Here is a 14,082-nt window from a genome sequence, read left to right as displayed (position 1 = left end):
TGATAACTTCACATTTCTAGAATAAATGGTGTGTCATGTTACTGCAGAAGCTTAGGGAATATTAAGAAGCAGGCAGGCTAAGTTTTAAGAGGTTAGTTTATAGCAGAGATTCCCAAAGTGTGGGGCCCGCCCCCTAGGGGGGGCGCAGAGCCATTGCAGGGGGGGCGCGGTATGAAAAGAAAAAAAAAAAAAAGAATGCTTGGACACTGCTAGCATAATGGACAGGTTTTTGACGGGGCTCCCACACAAACGCAAAGCAGGAGATGAAGCATCGCCAAATATGTTTCCAAACCAACTTCCTTCCAAGACTAGAAAATATGGTGAAGCATGTCTTCCCTTTGGCTTCACCTGCACAAGTGCCAAGGTAGGTCTCCCCTGCAAATAGTTTTCCCTGCGTCGGGAGCAGCGCTGGGCTCTCCAAATCACGGACAAACAGTATCCAACAATGTTGATTTTTAGTTGACAAACACTTCTTGTAATAACTACTCCTGAAATTTTGGACATGTTAACTCATTATGCAGTTAAGTTACAGCGGGATACAAATAATTTCAGCCTGATCCTGCCACGATTTGTTCCCCCGGTTCAAATCACGGACAAACAGTATCCCACAGCTGTTTTTGTTTTTGAACCCATTTTGCACAGAGAGGCATTTTTTGAAAAATGTATTGATAGCAATGTTGAATATTATTACACAGGAAAAAAAGAACTACACGTAAAATAATTACACCGTGACGCCTCTGCCTTTCTAAATGCAGGGACAGTAACTGCGTGTGTATATGTAAGCCTGTAAAAACTGCAGATTAACAGTAACAGTATTTTGTCTCTATCTGCCATTCTGCAATTCATCTCATGTAAACAATAACGTGGCGCACAGCGTGACGTGAAAAGAGGCACATACTTTTGTCGTTGCGTGACGAACTCTGTAATCCTCGTACACACATAAATTTAAAAAAGGAGTTTTAAATAATCTCTTTTTTTGTTGATCGCAACACCGTTTACGTGTTGACGAAAGGCCCAAACGCATAGCTGCGTTTTCAAAAATACCCGTATAGGTGTGGACGTAGCGTAAAAGAGTTATTAGTATATTTTATTACTACCTGTAATTTATTGCCGTTTACTTGTATTTGCTTAATTGTTTACTAAATGTTTGAGGTGTGAAATAAACCGCAATGGAGTGACGCCTCACACCCCCAAAATATGGGTGTGTGTGTTTGGAGGATGCGTTTGTGCGGGGGCGCGCGAACATTTTTCTTGTAAAACAAAGGGGGCCTGGCAAAAAAGTTTGGGAACCACTGGTTTATAGGAAGCAAAAAAAAAAAAAAAAAAAAAAAAACCCAAACCAATATAACTAATAATTTTTGGAAGAAAAGTTCTATCAGTGAGATGCCAACAGGAGCTCACAGGATAAGTGAAGAACTATCAGAAGCTAAGAATTGCTTTCTGAGGGTTACGAGAAATCTGGGGAGTACAATGTAGGTATACTCCCCCAGAGGTAGGTATTATAAAAAAATAATTAATTAATTTTAAAAAATGGCACAAAAGAGGCAGCTAAAAGGGTGCTGAATGGTCTTTAAAAACAAGGGTTAAAAACATAATTAATTAGATTGTTTTTAAGAGTATAATTACCAAAATAATTTTAAAGGTGAACCAACATAAAGACATTGCTATTTTAAAGGGCAGAACATTTAAACATATCCTCTTTGTACAAAAATAGTCATAACAGGAACTACTATAGTGGCAAAGGCATAGTTCATTATATACAGAAACGCCATCACCTTTACAATGCCCTGTGGTTTCTATAGTCATGAGCTTTTATTTTGAAGAACACACTATTTTGTATCCATTAAAGATGAAGCTGTTATCTAAAAAGAAGTGTTACTACTTCTGAGTTGTTATTGTCAAAGTCAAGTATAATTTGGCTAAAATCATTTTAAGTCAATGTCAGGTTTATAGAACAATGGTGAAAACAGGAACCACTAAGGAAACAGGGAGAACATTTTATTAAGCCCATAATCCGCGAGATGGAGAAGGCCAGCTGGCCGTCCATGACCTGGGCACAAAGGACTGGAGTGGAAAGGCTTGATCCGAGACACATGAAACACGTTATGAATACCCACAATGTGAGGGAGCTTGAGGTGAACCAAGACTGGATTTACCAGGGCCTCGATTTCAAAGGGTCCAATAAGAGTTGGGGGAGCGCTTTTTGGATTCAGCCCGAACTGGAACAAACTGTGTGGATAGCCATACCTTCTTCAGAATAGGCAATAGCAGGGATCAGCTAGCCACTTATTTCATTCCTTGATACTTCCAGATACAGACGGAGAAAATGGTGGTGGCTAACCAACCAGACATAGTGGTGGTAGACAAGAAAAAGAAGACGGCTGTAGTGATAGATGTAGCGATACCAAATGACAGCAACATCAGGAAGAAGGAACACGAGAAGCTTGAGAAGTACCAAAGGCTCAGAGAATAAAGCTGTAAATAATTTTTTCTACCGTATGAGTTATAAGTTTAAAATGCATAGCTATACATTTATTCATAATGTACTTAATTGTTAAATTTTGTGTAAACCTCCACACTTTCAACATAAAACAGGTTTTTCTTTTGTAGACAAAATGCCTTTCAACGCAACCTTTTTATATTTAAGAAAATCAACAAATTCAGATGCATCTAACACACTGAATTTATGTGTAGCCACACCCCATCTCTTCACTTAAGGTGTAGTTAACAAAGTGCTATTAAAGCAATCTTTCCATACACCCCGAGAAAAAAAACACACAGAAAACGAAGCATCTAGATTTTATACCAGCCAGTATGTATATTTGTGTCAACTTTTACTTTTTCCCTCCACTGAACTTCTTGCCAGATATCACAAAATGCCCATTAAATTTAAAATTACATTTTACTCAGTAGCCTTTTCAAACAGATTAGCCTATAATTTACATATCTGTCACTCTCTAGTATTTGTGCAGCTTTCACCCAATTCTTTCTTCTTTGAGCTTCAAAATTAAATCTTTGTGATTCAACTGTAGCCTTGCTGGTACACTTATATCCCAGGGTATACATAAATATATGCAGCCAGGTGTTCACTGTCACTATTTACAGAGTATGTAGACCATGGTTCTCTTCTAATAAGTCAAACAGTAGTCTACCATTGCTTATACCGCCTATATCGTTCACAGTTTCCTTTTCTCCTTTACCTCTCCTGCACCCCCAAAACCCCATCACCCCAGCTCTTTAATATTTTGAAATGAAACCATGGGGAAGGACATTGCATAGGAGGGTTGTTCATATCAGCAAATGTGGAAAAAGAAGTTTCTTCATAAGTGTAGACGAAACCACCCATAATTAATAGACGTTCTCTTGAGAAAAAAAGTCAAGTATCAAATTTCTGTTGAAGCAAAGTGTCAAAAATTCAGTAACACATGCTGTTATAACAAGACAATTTTAATGGTTAACTTTTTGTTGAAATATACTTAGATCACAGCTGGACCTTCATCACTGTAACCTTAAAAAACCATGGAGTATTGAGCTGTAGCAGCTTGTGCAGACAGGTGGGATGAAGCAAAGAGAGTAAAAGAACAGTGACTGAAAGCCAGTGAGCTGCATGGTATGCCAGGCTGAGATCTTGTTATTGAATTTGATGTCAAGCCCTTTAAGAGCAGAGATCCTGGAAGACAAACAGAGAATTAGATTGGAAACATGGCCTCAAGTCATAGCTGTCTTACCTCTCCCCTTCCCATCTCTATCAGTTTGCTCTCTCTGGATTTCCTGTTGCTTTTTTTGCCTGTGTGTGTGTGTGTGTGTGTGTGTGTGTGTGTGTGTGTGTGTGTGTGTGTGTGTGTGTGTACACACATATGTGTGTGTGTCAAATGGCGCTTGGTTCATGTATTCAGAGGCTAGAAATGAGGAGGAAATAGTTGGTTCAGTGAAACAATGAGCCTGCCTACATGCTCTCATACTGCCTGGGGAGGCTGAAATTGACAAGGCAGACAAATGGGAAGAGAAATGAACAGAGAAATCAAAGGGAGATAGAAACAAGCATATCTGTCCCTGTCAGGTTTGTAGAGCCAGAAAAAAACTCAGAGGGCTGTTTAGTGGCTTGTTCCCAGAGCCAGTGGTTGATATTTAGGTAGATATTGATTTGTTGAATTTAACTATTCACTTGATAAAAGATGGGTAAACCCTCCAATAAATCAAAACTGCAGCATCAATTTGGCAGTAAAATTATATTCTCCCTAAACTAAAAATGGAAGCTGGTGTGGAAGATGTGCCATATGTGTGTAGAAATGACCTTACCTTATGTATAAAATAAAGGCTTATTCAAAATAAGGATCAGATTCATGAAATGTGTGGACTGGCCAATTTGTTCTCATCACTATGTGCAGATTGGGGAATCAGAATAATTCTAAATTGATAGGCTTGTGCTATAGTTGTGATCAGAAGTACACTCATACATTCAGCACATGCATGAATTTTTAATAACTTCTTTGGACTGTTCCTTTTCCAGGGTGGAATGTTTGCACTGCAAATTAGACAATTGGGTGCACAACTTTTGTTTTGAATTTTCTCTAATCCATACATGATCAAAAGTACATATGCCATTAAAATTTTGCATGAAAGCGACCGAAATACAGACTACTGAGTTTAACTTGAAAAACAAAAAACAAACTCTTTAAAGCAAAATCCAATTAGGCAATAATAACTAAGTCCAAAATAAACACAGGAGATAATCAGGGAGAGTGGAAACACAAGTTTATCAGGGTACAGCTAAACTTAATTAGGGTAATACCAAAGGAGATCAAATTAATGACAAGGCACTACAGACAGAGAACTAACAAGGATTAACAAGGAATAACAAAATAAAATAGAAGGTAACTAAATGGGAAATCACATTACAAAGACAAAGACTAAACAAGAAGGGAAGACTACAATAACTAAAGCACAAGGAATCAAATATCTATAACAAAAGTCAGTAAACACTAAGAGAATTAAACTCTTAGTGTTTACGCTTAGACTCCTAAATTACCCAAGTACACTGTAAAATGTAATATTGTGTTTAATTAAAAATATTAAATAGGCTGAACTCAATTTTTATCAATTTGTTATTAGAACTCAATTTAAATAAGTTACCAGTACTTTTTATGCAAAAACGCTGATAAACTCCATTTATTTGAGTTGTCTTAACTTAGAAAAACTAAGTAAGCTGGAAGTTTTGCTTCTCAGTGCGGAAGGATGAAAGATGTGTTTTGAAAATGCCACGTCACTACCGTCCTCCTCCCTCTCGGATCAGTCCGCATGTTCACGTGCATTTTTTATGGAATATGTTGAGCAAACCTGGAGAAGCTCAGCTCAAGATATTATTGTTGTCATTGCTGTGGATCTTTACCTGATACACTGACTTGGTGAGTAAATGTTTACTCTTATTCAAACTGATTTTGTGGCTTCTCTTAGTTTAGCACCAGGTTTAAAATCTTGCTAGCTAGTTAGTGTTAGCCTAGTGTTGCTGCTGCCGCTGGGCTCATGTTACTTAAAATTAACACCACAGCCTTAAAAACCTTACATAAAACTATGTGGTGAAATTTTCTGTTGATTGTTTGAAATAAATAAGTGAGATAAGAGCCCAGACAAAATTCTTGGGAGGTGCAGCCTTTAGGGGTGGGGTAGGTGTGGAGTGTGGGGGTGGATAACAGAGCTCTCCGAAAACGTGAAGCACTTTTTGCAAATATGTGATATTTTGATAAATTAAGTAGATATTTGAGCATTACATAGCTACATTGTCGCCTGAAAATATCTTAAAAGGTTATTTTGTGACCCAGAAAGGGTAGTCTGGGGAAAAGGAGGATCGCATTTGTCGCCGCGGGTTGTCGGAGCCTGTGCGCATTTGTGTAAGCGGCAATGGCGGAGGAGCGCAGCTGAAAAACTTATTACTTTTTCTGGGTCACAAAATAAACTTTTAAGATATTTTCAGGCGAGAATGTAGCTGTGTAAATTTCAAATATCTGCTCGATTTATCAAGACATCACATATTTGCAAAAATGTTCCGACGTTTTCGGAGACGTCTATTTTTTTTTCATGCTTTGTGGCAGCTTTTGAACATCTGTGGCATCTATTAATGTCAAATCTAGCCTTTATTTAACAACATAAGCAAACTCTATGTTACAATGATTGCACAGCCATTAAGGATCAAATCAGTTTCTGAAAAAATTCTGTTTTTTCTCCTCTGCTTGCTTCTTACTGTGTTTGAGGCTCGGGACCAGCACTCCTGCTGTTGGACAGAAAGACATCAGTAAGTGTTTTGGTTTTCCAATATATTAGCAACTGTCAGTGACATTTATATTAATCAGGCTGAACTTTAATCATACTTTAGATCAGCCTGTTTTACTTATTGTTTTATTTGTGCTTTGCTTTGGGAAGTTGTTTCTTTACTGATCTTTTCCTGTCTTCTGTTATTAGACTTGAGATGTGACTGCACTATGCTGTTGCTGGTGACCACAGTTAACTCTACAAGACATGCTGTGTAAGTAAACAAACAACAACAGTTTGGTCTGCATTTCTTGAAAGATCACATCCCCAAACTTAGTTTAGAGGGTCTACACTGTATATAGTGAAGTCTGCAAGTTTTCTAACAGCAAAATCTGTTTTGTGCCCAAAATCATTTTGCACATCATTAGAATGAAAGTTATTGGCCATGTTTGCATAGCCCTTTTAAAATGATGCTTTCATGACATTATTGTGTGTTGGGTGGTGGTCAGGGCTATGCAGACTGACAATTGGGACATTGAATGTCACCTCTCCGGTGGGGAGGGAGCTGAGATCGTCTAAATTGGAGTCTGTTTTATACCAAATGCAGAAAAAATGTTTTAAGAAAGCAATTAAGTTCATGTTCCAAAAATATGATTGTTTGCTTGCAGGACACCAGGAGAGATGAGTCCTCCATCACAGATGGTGTGGTCAGTGAAGATGGTCGCCTGCAGGTTCAAGCTCATTGCATCGCCAACCCACATCCACTGCCACTGTACTTAAGGGAAGTTAAAGACTTTCTTCTGCACCTACATTTGGATCACCTCGATCCATGACAGTCATTCAGGCAGTAATGCCTGGACTGGAAACAAGCATCCTTAAAATAATACAACATTCCAGCTCATGTGTTGGAATGGAAAACAAATGTGTTGTTTAAATTAGAGACTGCACTTGTGACAGAACAATAAATATTTTATTTTGATTATATAAGTAATGTAAGTGCAAAACAAACTTGTGGTAGACCTAAACTTATTTTCAGAATAATTAAATCTGAGACTTTGTTTCATTGTAAGGTTATAACAGTGATGGCAATATAATTGTTTGTTGTTCAGCAGAACAGTGTCCAGTATGTTGGCTGTTATACTTTGTTGTGTTTGAAAATAAAAGTTGGGCTCATTTAACATCATTACAAAAAGTGTTGTTAATTATTTTTAATCATATTCATGTTACCACAAATTGTTTTTTCATTTAGTTGAACTTAACATGTTTGTCAGTAGGTAAACAATTAGTATTGTACAGTCAGAAATATCAAGTTATTGTTAATACTGCAGACTTGCAATGAATAAGTTGTCCTAACAGTCATCTTAAGTAAGCTTTACTTAGTTTTTTTGAGGCAACGAGTTTCCATAATTTTTTTGAGTTCTGGGAACTAACAAGGCTGTACAGTGTACTCAAAATGAGTAAGTTGCACTAACTTGGTCATCTTACGTAAACTTGATCCAATTTTTTTGAGTTCTGTGAACAAATGAGCTTGTACAGAGTACTCAAAGTAAATAAGTTGACCTAACTTAGTCATTTTTAGCTAAGCTTTACTCAATTTTTTTGAGGCAACGAGTTTCCATAATTTTTTTGAGTTCTGGGAACTAATTAGATTTTACAGTGTAATTTTAAAAAACTAAAATACAAGAATAGTTTGATACAGGACTGCAAATAATAAATATAATAAAATAATAACTCTCCAAAAAAATCAACAAAGCCCACAAAGCATGACATACAACGGTTAAAAAATATACACTTACATACATTAAGTTGGGCTAAAAATTCTACAACATTTAATGTAATGCTCATGATCATAATTGACTAAAACTCGTAAAAAATTATTAAATAAAGACTATCAAGCTTTCCTTAATCCCCTTGCATTAGAAAAAACAACACTGATACCATACAGACTGATTAATAGTCTACACAACTGTGACTCTTAATTATTTCCATATCATATGTTGCCATATTGATATAAGCAGTCCTATTTGTTGCTCACCACACTACCCATTTCCTCTGTCACATTATCCAGGCATTCCACAAAAAAGGAAAAGGAAAAAAAATCACTGTTCTGTGCCACAGTATTCCACAGTGGATTAGTGCATCATCCCGTTTGTCCTTGTACCTGAAGTGTATTGGGGAGCAACAGTCTCTAAGCAACTCAGAGTGAAGAAGGCAGTGACAGCAGCCTCCAGTCACAAGATCTAGAGCTGATAAATTGCTGATCAGTCACAGAGACGGGGCAAAGACTTCAGGTCAACAGTGGCTGAGTGGAATGCAAAGAGCAACCACCTACTCACTTTAAACCACACACTGACCAATTCTGCAGGCATTCGAGCACTATAGTAAAAAAAATGTAACATATAACTATGCTGTACTATGTATTCATTGCACAATACTCTATTATTGTATATATAGTATACATACAGTGCACATAATAAAATGTAGTTATGCCTTGTATTTCTCTACAATTTGGGATGTTCCTGGTGACTAATTTTTAGTGAACTAAACGAGGAAAGCAAATTAGACTAAGCAACTAGTCTAACACTAAGAAACACTTAGAAATCAAGTTAAATTTAAAAACCATTTAATGAACAAACAAAGGCATTTAAAACCATATAAACACATTGAATCCACACGAACACAAAATCACATGAACACATGAATCATGCCACTTATGTAATATACAATATTACTTCAAACACACAACGAAGAAGAATGTGATATAAATTTATATTACTAAAAAAGATGTTATTAAAATCTATGATTAAAATCAGACAAATTGCCATCTGAAAAATGAATGGTGTGTAACTGAAAAGTGTGGTGCATGCACAATGTTTGAAAATTAATGGTAACCAACATCATGAATTTTAAATCTAAAATAACAGAACCAAGAAGCATCCATCCATCTTCTGCTTATCTGAAGTTGGGTCGCAGGGGCAGGGAAGCCCAGGCCTCACCATATCACTAAGGGAGAGCCCATCGACCTTTTGGAGAAAGCTCATTTCCATCGCTTGTATCAGTAAACTCATTCTTTAAAAGAACTTCTCAACAATGAAGCTTCATCTAGTGGCAGATGGCTGCATAACATTTAGGACAGAACAATGTAATGGCATTGAGCATCAATTGAAATGTAAAACAATTAAGCGACTAGTACATCTGATAACAATTAGTGACAACAGTGGCAATTACTTGTCTAATCAACTAGTTGCGAACATCCCTATTTGCTATATAATATGTATCTTAATATAATGTATATAATTATTTGTATACATCGAGAGTTTCAAATACTGTAATGTATAACTATGCTTAATCATTGTGTAAATGTATAATATAACTGTATACTAGATACTACACCATGGAAATGATGTTGGGTGGCAAAAAAAGAACACAAAAATGAACAAAAAAGAACAAATGTACTGTATTTTTCACTTTTGTACAGTATACAACATTAGGTTTTTATGCTATACTATTTCACGTTACTCTATAACGTGGAATAATATTTAATCATATACAGTAAGCTGGGCTGCAGGGTGATGCAGTGGTTACTGTCACCTTACAGCAAAGAGGGTTTTTAGTTAGAACCCAGAGGCAGCTAAAAAAAAAACCTCTATGTGGAACTTGCATATTCTCACCTTTCCTGTGTGGATTTTTACCAATTACTCAGGCTTCCTCCCACAATTCAAATACATGCATGTTAGGTTAATTGGTCATTCTAAATTGACCATAGGTGGGATTGTGACTGTAAATGGTTGTCTGTCTATTTGTGTTGTCCCTGCAATAGACTGGCAACCAATCCAGACCTACACGGCCTTTCACCCAGTAACAGTTTGGATTCATCCATCTATCCCTGCCATTTTCTACCATGCAGGTTGTGAGGGCAGCCTAAACAGAGACCTCCCTCTCCCCAGCCACCTCTTCTGGCTGATCTGTGGGAACACCTAGAGATTCCCAGTCCAGGTGAGAGACTTAATCTCTCCAGCTTGTACTAGATCAGCTATGATGTTAGATGACAAACTATATGAAAAAAGAAACTATTTGAAAAAAGGAAATCTGTCATCCCCATTCTTCCTGTGTATATTTGAGATATAAAATTGCAGCCCTGGTTGGTAGATTAGATTCTAAACTAAACTAGTTACTTTTTTTGGTTCAATGTTTATTTAAATTTAAACAAACAGCAAAAGATAAACTGGCGTTTAAGGGTCACAGTGTAATCTAGAGAACTTGAAGACTTTATTGACAATATTTTTATTAGTGCATCATGGAAGGAACAACCAGACAACCGCAGAGCAACAAGAAGAGGAAGAATATTTGTCAACTGACACCAGGGACTCAAATCCTCAAGAAGCTGGATCTTCTGGGCATGGTCTATCAGAAGATAAAACACTTAAACTTAAACTCAAGCTTAGAATTCATATACCAGAAAATAGGTCTTCAGTGTCAACAAAAGTGATGCGGTTAGAAATTCAAAAACTGAGAATAAAAAGAAACTGAAAACACTGATTAAAAAATTCATGCAATCCCCTCAGACATAAGGATAAACATTCCTTCCTCATCGTGGATAAGCTCTGCACTGATGGACAGCTATGTCGAGCTTACATGACTCTACATAGGGGTTCTCACCACTACCTCATGGCTCCTCTGAAAGGATAAATAAATAGACAAATTAAATTTAAAAAATCTCACTGGGTAAAAGAAAATAGGTTCATGAAACTCAAACTTATTCTTTTCTTTTCTTTATTTCTTATCTCTCTTTTTCACTCCTTCACACTCACACAAACACTATTTCGTCTCCATCTGCTTTGTCTTCTTGTATCTCTTTGTTATGGTTAATTGTTTTGTTGCTCATATGCCTCATCAGCACCCCTATATTTATAACGCAATGTCTCACCACAGTACACCCGCATGACAGCCACTATAGATGCATAGCAGCTCCCCACATGCAAGTAACACTTTCATAGGTATTCATAAACTATAGGTTAAACAGACACACATCCAGATCTCATGCTGTATATTCACACAACAAAATTTCTTATGTTGTCTTTAAGTTTGGTTTCATAGAATCCATGTGGTATTCAGTCACAAGCAAAAAGAATAAAAATTGTGGAGTACATAACAAAATTAAAGGCAGATATTCTCCTGCTAAAAGAAACTCATCTACAAAAATCTAAAGTAAATCATCTCATAGTTTCTAATGTTACCCTGGTCTTAAAGAAAAAGAGGAGTTTCTATCTTGGTATATAAGAGGCCATGATTTTTACTGAAGACTGCAATAATAGATCCAGAAAGTTGATACGCCAAAATGCTTTTGCAGTAACATTTTACATTTCTCGGTCAATATTCTCTTAATAATAATCACCCAGATTCTTTCATACAGTTTTTGCTCAAATATCTGACCTTACTGCCAATTCAACAATCATTATTTGAGGAGATTTGAATACTGTATTAACCTTTTAATAGCTTGCTCCACTAAATCAGCAAATGTAATGCATTTGCCAACAATAAAGCAATATGTGAAGGATTTCAGTTTGATGATATCTCAAGAATCATAAATGTAATAAACAGGGATCATAGGTTTTTCTCTCCAGTATGTCAGTCATTTTCTCAAATAGATTTTTTTCTTAGGAGTCTATTTTTAAAAAAAAACAACTATAATGCCCTCTACATGAGTGTTTAATACCTCCATTTTAATGAAGGTATTTAAAAGATTTGTAGGGAACAGGGGAAAGCAGAAGTTATATCATACTTAAAAAAAAAAAAAAAAAAAGCAGGAACACAACTTGGAGCAATATTAAGATAAAAGTTAAAACTAATAGACATGAAACAAACCCAAATGAACAAACATGGAAAGAACTCCAAATTATTAAATTACAACTACAACTATGGTGCCGTGCCATTGGACCCAAATTTCTTAAACATTTCTATTTTTCAGAATTGTGACAGAGATCAAAATCAAAAAGTTATATCAAAATATAACTCACCAAAGGGCATTATGGGATGATCCCACAATGTTTTACCCTTGAAAAAGGGGCAAGACAACGGTGCCCACCGTACTTTTTCACAAACAACTAGCCACTGAAATACATTGGAATTTCAACATCAAACATGTTGACAACATTTGGTCCTCTGTATAAGAACACAAAATTAATTTATACACTGATGATATATTACTGTATCTACAAGAACTCAGCACAGGAAGTATTTAATCTCATAAAAAACTTTCTCACAAATATCAGACTAGACTTTACTAATAAACTGGTAAAGAATCAAATGTTTTGATAATGGAGAAACTATGGAATCAGCCCGCAATCCACACCTTTCTTTCCCAACTGGCAATATCAAGTACCTAGGTATAAATGTCTCCTTCAAATATTCAGACTTCACTTAAACTTCAATCCACTTTTAGATAAGGTCAATAGGAACATCAAATGCTGGAATCATCTTCTGATTTTATGTGTCAGGAGTATCGGAACAGTTGAGATGCATTTTTTCTAAACACCGGGTCTCTTTGGCTTTTAAACCCCAAAATACACTGCGCCAAAAACTGGTCCACCCCAAGGATCCCCCGACACAAACAGAGTAACATAGTGTACACTGTTAAGTGCCAGGAGGATTGCCAGGATTTATACATCGGAGAAACCAAACAACCTCTGGTGAAAAGGATGGCACAGCACAGAAGAGCTACCTTGTCAGGCCAGGACTCTGCAGTCTATTTACACCTACAGGCCAGTGGACACTCTTTCAAGGATGAGGATGTGCACATCCTGGACAGGGAGGAACGCTGGTTTGAGCATGGAGTCAAGGAGGCCATTTACGTGAAAAGGGAAAGACCATCTCTGAATCGAGGAGGGGGCCTAAGGGTACATCTTTCGCCATCTTACAATGCTGTGATTGCAGCCATTCCCCAACTCTCTGTGAATGGTACTCATGGCCATTGATCAGTGGTCTTTGATCAGTGGTTTTGGTCAGCGATTGTTGATCAATGGGCATGGTAATTTGCATAATTATGATTAAGGAACTGACCTCACAGCCCATTGTTCCTTCAGTGGGCTGGTTTCAGTCATTATGCAAATGTACTGTTTATAAGATTTGGGGAAACCTGCAGTCAGCTGAGACTGAAGAAGTCACTTGGATGAGTGATGAAACGTTTCTCCCACAAAAAGCTACGTCCAGATGAACAGAATCAACTTTTGGAGATTTACTTTCCTGGATGATTGAGAATGCATCAAGACGTTCTGATCTCCTTATTAGAGTGAATAACTAAGATTGAAATTAAAGTTTAACCCCAAAGTATTTTTTTTTCTCCATGATACCATTCAGATCTACAGCCAAATGGTTTCAATCAGTAGACTTCAACATCATCTGGAAAAACAAAAAATGTAAAATCCACTCTTCCAAAAAAGGCAAGACAATGGAAACGTTCTTTAGTACCAGCAATTACAGAACACAACAGGACACCTGTTAGTACTTTCCTTTTCAAAAATCAAAAATTCCTTTTGTCATTGTAATCTTTTTTTTTTTTAAAGGTACTTCTGTGTTGTTTTGCTTTTCTATTCCTTATTGTGTTCAGATGGCAACTCTGAATGTTTGTTTGATATATATTACCTTGTTTTAGTCTGAAGTACTTATGTGAAAGCAAGAGGCTTTTTGTCAGACTGAGATCTTATTCTACCTGTGCTGAGTTTCTCACACATGATTGCTTTTTCAGGATATGTTTTCAGTCCAACCAGCAACAGATCCTCATGTACACATACAAACAATAAGAGCGGTGGCAGGGCGCCACTCAGGCTTGCATCCCGT

This window comes from Oreochromis aureus, linkage group 22 (genome assembly GCF_013358895.1).
Source record: "Oreochromis aureus strain Israel breed Guangdong linkage group 22, ZZ_aureus, whole genome shotgun sequence".
In the NCBI taxonomy this organism is placed as follows: domain Eukaryota; kingdom Metazoa; phylum Chordata; class Actinopteri; order Cichliformes; family Cichlidae; genus Oreochromis; species Oreochromis aureus.
The sequence above is the reverse complement of the archived record's forward strand: the minus strand, read 5'-3'. Positions refer to the sequence as shown.